An 8093-nucleotide genomic window follows, 5' to 3' on the forward strand; every position below is an offset into this window, starting at 1 on the left:
CTCTCTGCAATTATAATGCCTAGCGCTGAAGCAGTTGCCAGGAGTTATTTAACAAGTACCTTGCCCTTCTTTGAAGACGGTGCTTTGATCCTGAGCTTACATTCTCCTCTCCGTGACAGAGACTTCAAAATGTGCCGTTTCACGAAACACCGAGCCTCTTCTGGTATTTTCTTTGAATGATGGGCTTGAGCCCATGGATTGATCATAGAAATCGGAGCTTATCATAAAGAAATTTCCCCAAATCCCAGTGTCTTCAGCAAGTCACTCTCCATCTCTAAAATGGGACTAACATCCCCAAGCTTTCTCAAAGATGCCAGGAAATAAATCAATATAACAGATGGAAAGTGCTTTGTAAATTAACCCAAATAGTATTATTATTCTAATTAGCAGTGCCCATTCATCTTCAGGTAGATCATTCAAAGTGTAAATGTCATGTACAAAGAACTACGCAACACTCAGAGCTGTGTTGGGATGCAGGGGGCTACTTTGGCTCTCCTACTAAATGATGCTGATGGGCATGCCAGTGGACATGCTGTAGTGGCAACTCACGCGTATTTCTCTAATATTTGAATTTTTTACATTAAACACAAATGACTTGTCCCATGGGAAGACCCTATGAGTGAATTAGGATCAATCAAGGGTAGGAAAATTGGGGAGGGAAGGGATTAGGGAAAGAGTTTATGCAAATAAGAAAAATGTCACCCTGATCCAAAGAATGACGGTTTGTCTGATTCTTACTCCAACGTGGATCTCCATCCTTCAGCATCAAGAATACATCACCAAGAGTTACAGATCAGGTCCCCCAGAAACCTACTGGAATGCAGGAAGTTTACTGGGGAGTCCTTTGGGGAACCACACCTGTGGGAGAGTGAAGCAAGCTGTACTTGGGCTTCATTCTGTCACAACAAAAGCCTCATTGGACCCCCAGGACACTCTTAAGCTGGGATGACCCTGTAGACTTGTCCAAAACGAAGCCAAGAGGCAGGACTCTGTCCCCACCCTGTCAGTCACCGGGTGCAGACTGCCCCCAGGAAGCGTTAAGATGGCTCTCTTCATCTGAGGGCAATTTCTGGGAGGTCTTACTAAGCCATGAGCTGGGGAATGAGCTTGAAGCAGGGGCTGAAGCAGGGGCTGCAAGGATCTGGGCATAATGCAGCGTCCATCACAATGGGCCAGGGCCACCCTTGTGTTTCATGTGTCAATGAAATAAGCAACTAATAAGGAATTCCCTGAAGAAAAGGTGGTCTTCACAACAGTATTCTTGTCCTTCCAAGGACACACTGTAGGGGATGGAACATATCTCAGACTAACTGGTATCTGGCCCACAGGGCTAACAGGAGAATCTGTGGCAGAGACGCGGAAAGCTCCAGGCACTACCCTGTGCCTACACCCCAGACAACAACACACACACACCGCTGTCTCTTTAACCCATGGACTTGCCTCTCTCGTCACTGTTATTTCACTCTGAGTGAGGTCTTGGACTTAGCCCAGCTGAAAGGATTATTTTTCCTTTTCAAGTTTGCTAGTTCCTTTAGTACATACACCTAAGAGCTGACGGTATTATTATTTCAAAAAGACTTATGGCTATTAGCCTCAAATTAAAAGGTTATTATCAGAAACAACTTGGAGAATTAGAAGATCAAAAATAACATCTGAAACCCTTGCAATTCCCCCATTAAATGATAGGACGTGCTAAAACTTATCTACACATCACTTTGCAGGAGGAAATCCTTCCAGGCTTTCTTAAACTTTTACACATATTTATTCCTTGCAACATTTTTATAAAACTCACTGGAATACATTGCAAAGAAAAACACCCTTGATTTTTATCAAAACTATATTTTTCCTTTAATTTCTGAGGAAGGGCATTCTCTCTCACCTAATGAAATTCTAAAGTGGCAGCTCTAATGGCATCTTTGTCCCGTCTTGCTGATTACCTTAGCACAGGAATTTATCAGTTCAAGAAGATGTATTAACTTCCGGGTTAATTCAAAAATTGTATTCTATGATTTTCGTTCACCTATAATGGACAATGTGTCTGGTTATTATCTGCTAAGAGGATCACCATTTAAGCCTTTCCTGGATGTGCAATTCTTCTTTGTACATTTGCTAGGATTTTTATCTTCAGCCAGGAAAAAATGTATGTTGTCCTACATTAATTGTTTGGCAGATTATACACAACCATTGTTCCTTTCTCTTTTTGATGGTCTTCAGATTTTTTTAAGTGACTTTAACAAGTTTTTTGGGTCTCCCCGGTCCTTTCCAACTTATCACAATCAGATTGTTGATGTACCTCATTGATAGACAAATAACCATTTATCTTTTCTGCCTGAGTATGAAACCAGTCCCTGCCTGCACTTGTTGGTATGAGCGGGTTCTCACCAGTGTGTGAAGCTATATAAATTACAGATACCAGTCATATCCAGCACATCTGAGTACTGGACCAGTGAGGCTTCCAGCAGTTCCTGTGTGAGGAGAGACTGCAGCCTCTGACATCAAAATCCACACCTTTGTACAACCTATATATACCTGAACCCAGTTAGTTAATCTGGTATAGGAAGAAAGAGAAATCCACTTACTTTGGTATTTTCCCAGCTTTCCTAAATTAAACTTGATTCTATATTTATCTACCCATTCATTCATTCATTCATTCGTCCATTCATTCATTTAACAGGCTCATAGCATTCACTAAGGGCAGGGCACTGCTCTAAGTACTTTAGGGATTAGGGCATTTAGTCCTTACGATACCGTATCAATGGTACAGCTCTGCACACACACACACACACACACACACACACACACAAACAAACACACAAAACGTCCCTTGCCTCTGATGTGTGTCTACTTCTTTGTCTATGCCTTGTATGTGATCACGAGTTATATACTTATTTATGTGTTTGTATCATCCCAAGCTGGATTATTGGCTCCTAACAGGCAAGAACTCTCTGCAGACATTTATCCAAATGCTGTGACTTGCAGGGACTTCAACAGTTATATTCCCTGCCTGGCAAACTGTTGAAAAGGGTGCGACTTGCTGATGCTGGAGCTTCCTGACAATAAACTAGCTGGCTCCCCCTTCCTCTTTTCCGGGGTGTCTGTCTAAACTATCAGCACTGCCGCATGTACTGTTGCTTCTACACAACACACACCTGCCCCCACTCAGGTAACCCAGCATGGCTGGGGATACCTGGAAAGACAGCATTTTTCCTGCCAAATTGCAGGACTGTGGATGAAGACTAGAGCCACAGAATTTGCTCCTGTGCCTGGGCCTGGCTCCATCATAGCCGGCTCTACCACAGCAGGGAAACTCTGTGGAGTTCTTAGTGCAACACTCTGGAAATTACGGGCTTGACAAATGGTTTTTCATGATGCTGAAGCTGAGGATCAGGGAACAAAATATTCCCTGGAACAAAGGGGCACATTGTGAGTGAATTCACCTTTTATTACAGGCTGTCTGGCCATCAGATCCCTCTGTGCCCAGCACGTAGGGAAACGAAACCACAAACACGAACACAGGACTGGACACGTAGAGACTGGGACCACGGCACCAGGCGCTTCAACACCAAAATGTCTCTACCGCGCAAAAAAAGGTCCTTAATTTAATAACCAAGTTGGGGAACTATGAACAGACACAAAGGATTAGAAACTCACAAACCAGCCTGAGCAAAAAACCCGACAGATTCCAAGCTCAATAGCAAGTGTTTATTCAAAAACACTAATTAGCAGGCAAAATGTGGGTTCATGAAACAGTACTCTTCAGAAAGTGAGGAAGGATGGAGAAGGTAGGGGGGAAAAGAGTAAGACAATTTCCCTAGTGAGAATGATGAGAGAATTTCTTGCTCAAGGGCAAGTTTTATAGAAAATCATGATCCAGTGCTAACAGAGGAGAAAACTTTCCAAGGAGTTAATGGAGCAGTTAGAGAAATTCAGGTTCAGTAAATCATGAGGACTGGTAGTATTGATCCAAACATTCTGGTGGATAAAAATATGGAGCTGAGCTGCTGACCAAACTATATAATAGAACAGCTCTTCCAGAGAGGCTGGGGATTTCAGTTGTTGAGTCGATGCTGGAGTCTTGCCCACCCAGCTCTCCCTCCCAAGCCGGTTCCCTTAAGAAATACTTCCCTCTCTATCCTGGAAGTTAGTCGACGAACCTCCCACTCACATAACTGCCCTTCTCATCTCTGATGATTCCCAAATCCACAGCCTCCAGCTCAACCTCTCTTCTCATCTCCAGGGGGATATTTTCAAGTATCTCAACGAATCGGGCAACTCACTATCACAGCTAATTAGACGCTCATCCTGCCCAGTGGTCTCACCAACCGTCACCAATGAGAAAACAAAACAAAGCAAGCGAACAAACAATAAATCCATCCCAATTGTGTCCCCTGTCTGCCAGCCTCAAAAACATGGATTTACCTGTGATCCCTCCCACTTTTTCAGCTCCTCTACCCAAGTTGCCAATAATATCAGCATTTAACCTTGGCCAGTTATTCCAGTTATTTCTCTAATTCTGTTACGTCATCTGGAGAGTGCGAATAATAAGAGATTGCGGTGAGGACTGACCAAGGCCATGTGTGTGGGGCACTCAGAACGATACCTGGCGTTTCATTATACACACAAGCCATCATTTTGACCAGCACTGGCATTGCATGAAAATATTTCTTCGCTTCTCTCCCCTATACACTCCACCAGCATCATATCAATGACTCCATCGCCTGAGCCATTAGAGTTTGAGACATCAATGTCCCAAACCTTTAGAGCCGGGAGACTCCTAAGAGAAAGCAAGACCAGTCCTTGCTGCGTGCCACAATCTGCTGGGAGCTTTAAAAAAAAAAAATACAGGGCTTCCCTGGTGATGCAGTGGTTGAGAGTCCGCCTGCCAATGCAGGGTCATGGGTTCGTGCCCCGATCCGGGAAGATCCCACATGCCACAGAGCGGCTGGGCCCGTGAGCCATGGCCGCTGAGCCTGCGCGTCCAGAGTGTGTGCTCCGCAACGGGAGAGGCCACAACGGTGAGAGGCCCGCGTACCGCAAAAAAAAAAAAAAAAAAAAAATACAGGGGACTTCCCTGGTGATGCAGTGGTTAAGAATCAGCCTGACAATGCACAGGACACAGGTTCAATCCCTGGTCCAGGAAGATCCCACGTGCCATGGAGCAACTAAGCCCGTGCGCCACAACTACTGAGCCTGTGCTCTAGAGCCCATGAGCCACAACTACTGAGCCCACGTGCCACAAGTACTGAAGTCCACTCACCTAGAGCCCGTGCTCCACAACAAGAGAAGCCACCACAGTGAGAAGCCCTCGCACCGCAACAAAGAGTAGCCCCTGCTCGCTGCAACTAGAGAAAGCCCGCATGCAGCAACGAAGACCCAACACAGCCAAAAAATAAATAAATAAAAATAAAATAATAAAATAAAATAAAATTTAAAAAAATAATTAAAAAAATACAGATCCCAAGTCCCACCCCCAGACTTCCTGAAACTTGGAGGAAGGTGTACCTAGAAGCGGGGTTTTTTTTTTTTTCCCAACAGCTTCTCTGTGTCTTCTGCTGCAAAGTCACGTGTGGAATCACTATCTAAGATAATCCTCTTGAATGCTCTCATTCTATAGATGAGGAAACTGAAGCAGAGAGAGATTTAGAGACTGTATCAAGGACACAGAGCTGGGAAGTAGCAGAGCCAGGAGGAGCCCAGATCCCGTGATTCTCAATCCAAGTACTTTCAGGTCAACCACCATGGCTGCTTTTAGCCTTGTGGATGCCACAGCTCTCTCCCTGCTCTTCTCCACCTCCAGTGTCTCCCCTTCTAAATACTTGGTCTACATCAGCCTCGGTTCAAGAACCTATAGTTGTTCCCTAGGGCAGGGCTACTACCCCTGGGGAGTGTGAGCTGTAGGCAAATATATCTTGCAGGGTCATGTATATATAAATGTTTTGTTAGAAAATTAACCCATGTAAGGCATAGTGATTTACTGGTGAAGATTTAGAACAATGGGTACTTATTTATTGCTCAACGTGAAAATTCTCATCTTCTTCATCTCTTGTGAATGACAGTTACCCCAAATCAGCAAGTCAGCACCATCCTACCCGTCCAATGTCATGCAATCTTGCAAAAGAAATAACTTGCTAGTCAGTGTTAGTGGGAACCTATGCTGACAAAGCTGATCTTCTGAGTTAGGCCTGACCTTTGCTCTAGGATCCCATAGGTATGAATATTAGAGCTCCTCTGGATATCTGGTCAACCTTACAGGCTGGCTAAAGAGTAGGATAGTGCCCTGAAGGGGAGAAACAGGTTCAGGCTTGGACACCCTGTCCAAATAGCCCTGCAGGCTGGGGACTTCCTTCATGGAAAGCCATCCAAGTCGTGGGGATTTCTGAGGTGTGGGGACCCAAGATGGGGGTCCTGCCCATGGGTAAGAGCAGTACTGTCTCATCAGCTGTTTAACAGATGGAGATCTATGGAAGAGTACTTCAGAGACACTTTTCATAGCTTTATACAGATGTCTGGCCAATTGCATTATATGTTAAATAAGTAGGGGCTTGGAGGCATTAAAAATTAATAGAAAATTGTATGAATAATGAATCTGTGGCGGTGTATAAAATGATCATACATTACCTCCAGGTTAGACAATGCATCCTTGAAATGGTATGAGCTATGTGACCTTATAGTATTCTCACTGGTGGCCAGAGGAGAAGAGGAACAAAGGAGAAAGTAAATAAAATCTGGGCTGGGTGAAGGACAACGTTCAGCTGCACAAGTTACTTATTCCTTGAAGCAATGTGCCTAAGGGTCTCTCCACACCCCCTCCCTGTGGGAGACATGCCCCACAGCCTTGAGCCTCTGAGCCCAAACTGCAGATGATGAGGCTGATCGCAGCCTCCTAGGATAGAGAGACCCCTTAGGATACAAGTAGAGCAGGTTAGTCAGCCATCTTGCAGCCATGTCAGCCAGGGATGTGGTATGAGGAATTGCATGGATCTGGTCTGGCCCACAGAGGATCAGGCAGGGGGAGAACCAAATTTAAGGCCATGTTCACCAAACTCCCACCTCCACCCCTTCCTTCTCCCCTCCCCAAGCCTGCTTTGGGGTTTCCCAAGAAAGGTACCATGTCTGTCTCCAGCCACCCGAGGTCATTTTCCAAAGGTTTGGTAGTCTCCCATGCTTCTTTCTCATCCTGCCAGGATCCAATTACTTGGTCATCACACACACAGTGCTGGAACATTTTGGCTTACAGAGTTTTGGATAATATGTTGGCTCAACAAGAAACAAAAAATAACAAAACAAAACAAAACAAAAAGAGGAGCACTTCCTGGCAAATTAGAGACAGGCAGAGCCTGGTAACGCAGGTGATGGGGTGAACATTTACAAAGTCTGCCTCCCAACACTGTTTCTTTGATGCAATTCTTTTTTGCCCTAAAGGAATTTCATGGTAATGAAATCTGTACTCAAAAATCAAGCCTTCCTAACTAGAGATACCTTGGGACTGTTTGCTCTGTGCTGTGTAGCTGTGTGTGGCATGACCCTGTTTCTGAGTATATGTTAGGGGGATGGGGGATGTTGCTATCAATGTATGATCTAAGGCTGCTTTGACAGCTGATCCCAAGGGGTAAAATAAGATAGGGATCTAATTTGATGAGACATTAAAATCTTCTGACCTGTCTTATCTAACAGAATTCTGGTGCTTGTTTTTCATTATAAAGATCTGGGGTAATAATTTTATTAAGTGCTTTCATTCCCCCCCTCCCCCCGGATTTCTAGCGGAAAGTCAAAGACCCTGATTTACAAACAGAGGTTTCTTAAGTACTATTTTTAGAACAATGCTGTACCAGATTTGTAAGGGTCTTGGGGGGAGAAACTACAGTCACTTTCGAGCAAAGTAGCATTTCACTGCATAATAATGAAGTACTAATTGCTCTTTGTCATCACTTTTTATGCAAATTGCCCTGGAGCATTTGCCCAATATGCATTTTACATTTCAACAAAGAAAGTGGAGTCTTGACAAACAAGAATCGTATACCCAAGCAAAAATAAAAATAACAGCTATAAAATAAAACTGCTTAAGGTGCATTCTCTATGGATATAAATTTTTC

Source organism: Lagenorhynchus albirostris, chromosome 12, assembly GCF_949774975.1.
Source record: "Lagenorhynchus albirostris chromosome 12, mLagAlb1.1, whole genome shotgun sequence".
Classification (NCBI taxonomy): Eukaryota; Metazoa; Chordata; class Mammalia; order Artiodactyla; family Delphinidae; genus Lagenorhynchus; species Lagenorhynchus albirostris.